Below are 6000 nucleotides of genomic sequence, written 5' to 3'. Positions count from 1 at the left end.
ATTGTCCGTAAACACCATGACCTGCTGTGCCAGAAGGCTCTGAAGAACATTACTAAAAGACCAATGTTTAAAAAATTCTTACACTGAATACAAGAAACATGCCGGCAAAAATTTCACAAGCCCCAAGTTCCTTACTGGAATCTACTTTCTCCTGGGGCCTATGGGTAGCTCTTCTTTTTTTCTTTCTCTTTTGCTAATGTTTCTGGGGATAATCAGAATCCAAACTTGGAAAAGGAGGTCCCTGTGCCAAACGTGTATCCCCTGGGAGAGGAAAGCGCTCCATCCCACTGTATACAGAGTATTTGCACAGCGCTAACCAGCTAACACAGGCAGAGGGCAAAGTCATGCAATGCGTTCACATACATCCCAAAAAATAAGGACATCCCCTACCTGGCAATATCTGAAGTGTTGCTGAGACAACAGGTCTTTCAAGGGTGCAGGGCTGCTTTCTAAGATTTGCGAGTGTTGGCTCAGCAAGCAGAAGGGGAAAGGAAACAGCATTTTAAAAACAAGCCAAAACCAAATAGGAAACGTACAGCTTGGAAGCCACTCGTTTTCACCATCACCATCATAATCTTTGAAAGTGGGATAAGATGCAGCACATTTGTTTTCAAACTATATTTTAGTCCTGTTAAGAAAGAAACGGGATGATGGAGAACTAAAGAGGGAGACAGCATTAGCACCAGCTGCAGCTTAACCATAGCGACGCAATGCCACTTCAGAAAAGGTCTGGCACTGCGCAGAGAAGGCAGCATCCTCAGGTGGCCTGCCTCTCTTCCTCAGCAAAATCTCACCAGCTCTGCAGCCTGAAGGACCTGGGATGGAGATCAAAGAGGCAGCATGGCTCTGGGTCGCTGAGGTGGGTCTCTTAGGGACAGGTCTCACTTGGCTGAGGTCCTGTGCGGATTCTCTGATGTCTAATAAGCCCAGACTTCACACTGAGATTTCCTTGAGCTAAAAGGTTCCCTTATCTTCTACCTGCCCACCTCTAGGAAGTTAACACCCTTGAGACCTTCTGGCTTTCTATCAAATTTGACTGAAGCTAGCAAATATGACATTTCACAGATGTTACAAAGTCACCGAGAAGGCCTGGCAGACACATGCATGCACTCTCAGGTACGTGCCTGCACGCAGCCAGCACAGCTTCATAAACACTGCTCCATAGGAAATGAGGCAAAGAGCACGGACCTGTTCTGCCTGGGTCCCTTCCCCTCCGTGCAAGGGTAAGGCAGGGTTGTACCTGTGTTTGGGGAACTGCTAAAAACAATCCACTCCCTGTAATGAAGAGGTTGTGCCTTGCACAACAGAAACCAGCTCTGAACTGAGGGAATGGCCCAGGAAGCCTTTGGGGAAGCCAGGTTTTTACAGTGTACTTTCTCACTACAAAGGAAAGGTGTTTACGTTGCCAGGAGTAGTTTTTCAGGCTTGTCTAAAATTACGTCATTTCAGACAAATCCAGCCTTCCTCTTGGCTGTGAGCACAGCTCTGCACTGACCTTCTTCCTCCTCCTGAAACACCACACACTGCTGGGCAAAGGAGCCCGAGGAAAAGAAAGGTGTCCACTGCCCATCACCGCTCCAGCAACGTTCCCAGAGGTGCACCACGAGCCGTTGTGCAGCCTGCGGGCAGAGAGGAGAGGGTGGTTTAGCTCCAGAGGCCCCTCATCCCGAAAGGAAAAACAGAAGTGGAATAACAGTATGCTTTTGTGAGCAGGACAGACCGCTTTGGAGCCCAATTAAACTGTTCTAGTAAACTCAAAGTACTCTTATAAAAGAGTAAATAAAAGTCAATGGAAATGCACTTTTCCCTCACCAGTGTATAAACAGAAAGCCAGCACTGAGAAAGCAAGCACGGTGGCAGGGAGTGGACTCTGCCAGCCCCCAATACAACGTGTCATTAACACAGGCAAAGATTCTCAGGCTGGGAAGACTTAAAAAATTAGAGCCTGGTGAAGCCTGAACTCCAGGTTAAAAAGAAATCTTCATTTTCTCTTACTACAACACTCTCCCCTGGGGGCACAGCATACTGACTCTTGTTATGTGGCCAGGTTAAAAGTTTTAGGAATTCTGCTAGATTTCTTTCCTAGAGGAAAGAGGATGTGTATTTATGTATTCAGCTTTTACGCTCAGACCTTCATAACTGAATACTTATTTCCTATGTGTAGAATATAAATACAGAAGTATGCACGTGAGCACAAGCTGAGATGTGTTCACGTGCGCATGAACGTTACCACCTGCACACTCAGTCCGTAGACCACCTGGAAGAACCCGAGTTACCTACACGCATTTTTCCTATAGAGTGGGGAAGAAAACCCATGTAGTTTAGCAAAGCCAGAATCAGGCCGGCTCTGCAGAGCCCCGTCAGGTTTCTGGAGACTTCAGAGGCAGAAAGTCTGCAGAATTTTAGGGACTAACTTATCTGTAGAAGTTTAAAGTAGCATGAAGAATTTAATGGGAGATTTAGATGCCTGCAACTGAAATCTAGTATTTTTGAGGACAACTGAGCAAGATGAAAGGCATCTGCTTAGTAGTCATGAAACGTTGCGTCAGTGTTACGCCCTACTAGCGTACGTAAATCGAGGTGCAATGTCTGTATCATTTTCTTCTCAGATGAAGAAAGGCTTACAGTCTTCATAAGATTAAGCTTTTCTAAAAGAAAATGAAATACTGCTTGTAAACAGTAGTGATGTTTACATAGAGAAACTAAACAAAATTGGGTGGAACAGGGTGAATGAATCAGAACAAACAAGAAACTTGTCAGGGATGCTCCTTCCTTATTAATATCCTCCCCCTCCCTGGTACTGCTCAGAGGTTTTTTTTGTTTGCCCTTCCCACATCTCTTATTTGTGATTTCAGATACAGAGCACCTCACAACATGCTATAAGCTTGAATGTTTGCATTCATCAAAATGAAAACTTCCACTAATAAGAATTCAAATATTTGGAAAAGTTTCCTGGCGGTACAGCATCATCTTTCTAAGTTCTCTTCCAATGGGAATTTCACTTTTCACAAACCTTGTTTGACTCAAAAAAAAAAAATACAAATAGATGGTTTGCTGTGACTCCAAAGTAAAGGACTTCAGAGGAACAAGCATGAAAAGTGGAGCTTGTCACAAGCATCTGTGGAACAGTTGGAAGTTGGTAAGCTTGTGAATAGCAGCACTGTCTAAGGCTCCCCATGGGAATACTATTAAATTAACCGCACATTCAGATTGATTTTTTTTTTCCCTGGGGATTTTTCTTTTTCAGTTACCCAACAGGTATCTTGTAATGTAGAATTGTGGTTCACAGAGGTCACCCTGTAACGCAGTAGGTTTGATTTGGCGGTGAGGTTTTCTGGTTTTGCAGCTTTTTCTTAGCTGGGTTTCAAAGTCCCAAATTATTAATTTATCAGATAGAAATAGAAAAGCAGCTACAGCACTCTGATCCAACCACACCCAAATCCTCAGGGAAGTCAGATGTCTTTTCAGAAGTCATGAACAGTGAAATAACATCACACAGACGCTTTGAATTTTAATTGTCACTATTAAGGATTAGGAACAATCACTGTAAGAAACCAATTTTGCTGGCATTACTAAGCCAGACTCAAGCCTGCTTTTAGCTAACTGTAACACAATATTCGTGCCTCAAACCTGATTTTAGCAAGTTCCCTTCCCTTCTAGAGCAAGTACATCACTGGAGGCTCCAAGTCCCCTGTTTGGTATCCCCACTCTTGCTAACTCTTGAGCACAGGGGAATTATAACAGAGAATAAAGTAATCCCTCCCTTGCTAATGTAAGAGAGCACTGTTATACCAGTTCACAAGTGATTGGCTTTTCTCCTCTACAGCCATAATGTTCCTTCCTAAAAGAAAGCTGAAAATATGGGGGTGGGTGTGGGGGGTGGGTGTGTTGACTGCCCTTCCAAAGCTGTTTTGATGTCTGAACAGGTCATTTATGCAGAAAGAATTTTATTTTAAATATCCTGCTCTTTGGTGTTAATGACCGTGTTTTTCTGGTATCATTGCTAGTCCTTCCATTCAGCACAACTAGAATTGTTTCTTCTGACACTTTATTTCCAGACATTCCATGCTGGGTCACGACTACAAAGGACAGGCTGCAGATTTGGCATTGCGGAGAAAAGAGGGGGGAAAGAAAAGGAATTACAAAAAGACCAGCTTTTATTTCAATCTTCAGAAAAGTGCAGCTCTTTCCCAACTTTTAGCATAGGGAAATCATCTGGCTGGTACTTTATGCCTAGCCTTATGTAAAAGTTTTAAGTGACTGCTATATTTAAAGAGATAGCTGGTGTTGCGAGTAACTTGCAAAGGACCTATGTGTGTGCCAGCTCTACAGGGTAATGCCTTAAATAGATTAACTCAGGATTTACACAACTAAGAACTGAGAGACAGGATGCCTGAACACAGGAAGACACAAAATCAAAATTTCCTCCAAGAAAATTAAAACATCTCCCTTTCTCTTCTCAACTAAACCAAATAATTAAATGAAAGAAACCAACGTTATGATGAAAATGCCAACAAAGGAGCTTTACCCTTTGCCAAAACTGTAACTTCTCTCTCAATCAGCTCATGCAATACAAACCTTAGCGGCGCACATCCTGCTTTCGCTCCACGAGATTTCCCTTCTCCAAATCCTTTCCCTTGGCCACGGGAAGAGCCCCCAGACCCCCCTTGGCCCGATACCTCCCATTAGAACAACAAAGTTGCAATCTATGGTCTCAGTCTTGCAAGATCTTAACTCTTACAGTGATCAACAGATCGTATCAGGAACCGTGCCCCAGCAGGTACCCTGCCTGCCTGCCCTCGTTGCCTTCAGCCCGGCTGTCCCCACCACCAGCCCATGTCACGGTCGGTGGCCAGCGTGGACCCTTTGCTCTCACATAAGCAGCCCTTGAACAGGAAGCACCTGGGTGTTCTCCATTTATAGGGCAGGTGGAAGGGAGGCTGTTGCTGCCGTAAGTGAAAACACAGCATTAGCCAGCATCCTGGCTCCTGGTGGGAAAGTGTTTTATTAATCGAAAAAATACTTTCCACCCTGTGGTGTCTTGCAGACCTTTAAACTTGCATCTGCAGAAATCAGATAAATTCTTCTGTCATTCTCACAACAAAGTTAAAATGCAGAAACCATTTTTAAAACTTGAGATTTGGGGGGATTTTGGGGAGGGGGTTGTTTGTTTTTGTGGTGGGGTTTTTTTTGGTTGGGTTTGGGTTTTTTTGGGTTGGTGTTTTTGTTTTGTTTGTTTGGTTGGTTTTGTTTTAAATAAGAGAGAGAATTTCAGCCTGATTAGAAATACTAAGCTCAGCACAGGGTGGTATAGGCAAGGCAGAATTTCCAGCTCATTAGGGTAAGGCTGCATTCCTAGTCTATTATAGGAGGAAAAATAGGGGGAGCTGGAGCAACTGAGCTTGCTTGACCAAAAGGTATCGTCCTACAACAGCAGCTTTTTCTCATTCTATTCTAGACTGCAGAAAGGGAAAGGCGGATGAAGACCAGAAATTTTAGGCATCTCCCCCAAAACATGTTATCATGGAAAATGAAATGCAGACAGAGCAACAACTGGTAGGACTTTGGGAGTATGATGTGGAGCTAATGAAGTACAAGTCTTCAGGTGTGGGGAACCAGAGCCAAAGGGTACAGTGCATTCTTTCATCCACAGCATTCACCACTCATTTCTAGTTCTACTATTTATATAATTCTTTTCATCTCAGAAGAAAATATTTTTGTTGATGATGTCTTCTTACTATAATTCATGAGACTATATATAAACAGTGTAACACTTTGCATTGCAGTGGATAACACGTTAATCCCTTTTACGAGATTGTGGAATGGCATTCCTTGCCAGTGGATCTAGAAAACAAAGCCCTGACCTTCTCCTACATCTTATTAAAAGACAAACAAGAATGGTATGCCAGAACCTGAAAGGCCATTGCAAGTAAAGAAGGTTTAGAAATCAATCATACAGAGAAGAAGTTGGGAAGTGGGGTTACAGGAGAGATTTGAAGG

Source organism: Cariama cristata, unplaced genomic scaffold (genome assembly GCF_000690535.1).
Source record: "Cariama cristata isolate BGI_N322 unplaced genomic scaffold, ASM69053v1 scaffold1653, whole genome shotgun sequence".
Classification (NCBI taxonomy): Eukaryota; Metazoa; Chordata; class Aves; order Cariamiformes; family Cariamidae; genus Cariama; species Cariama cristata.
Note: the sequence above shows the minus strand (reverse complement) of the source record.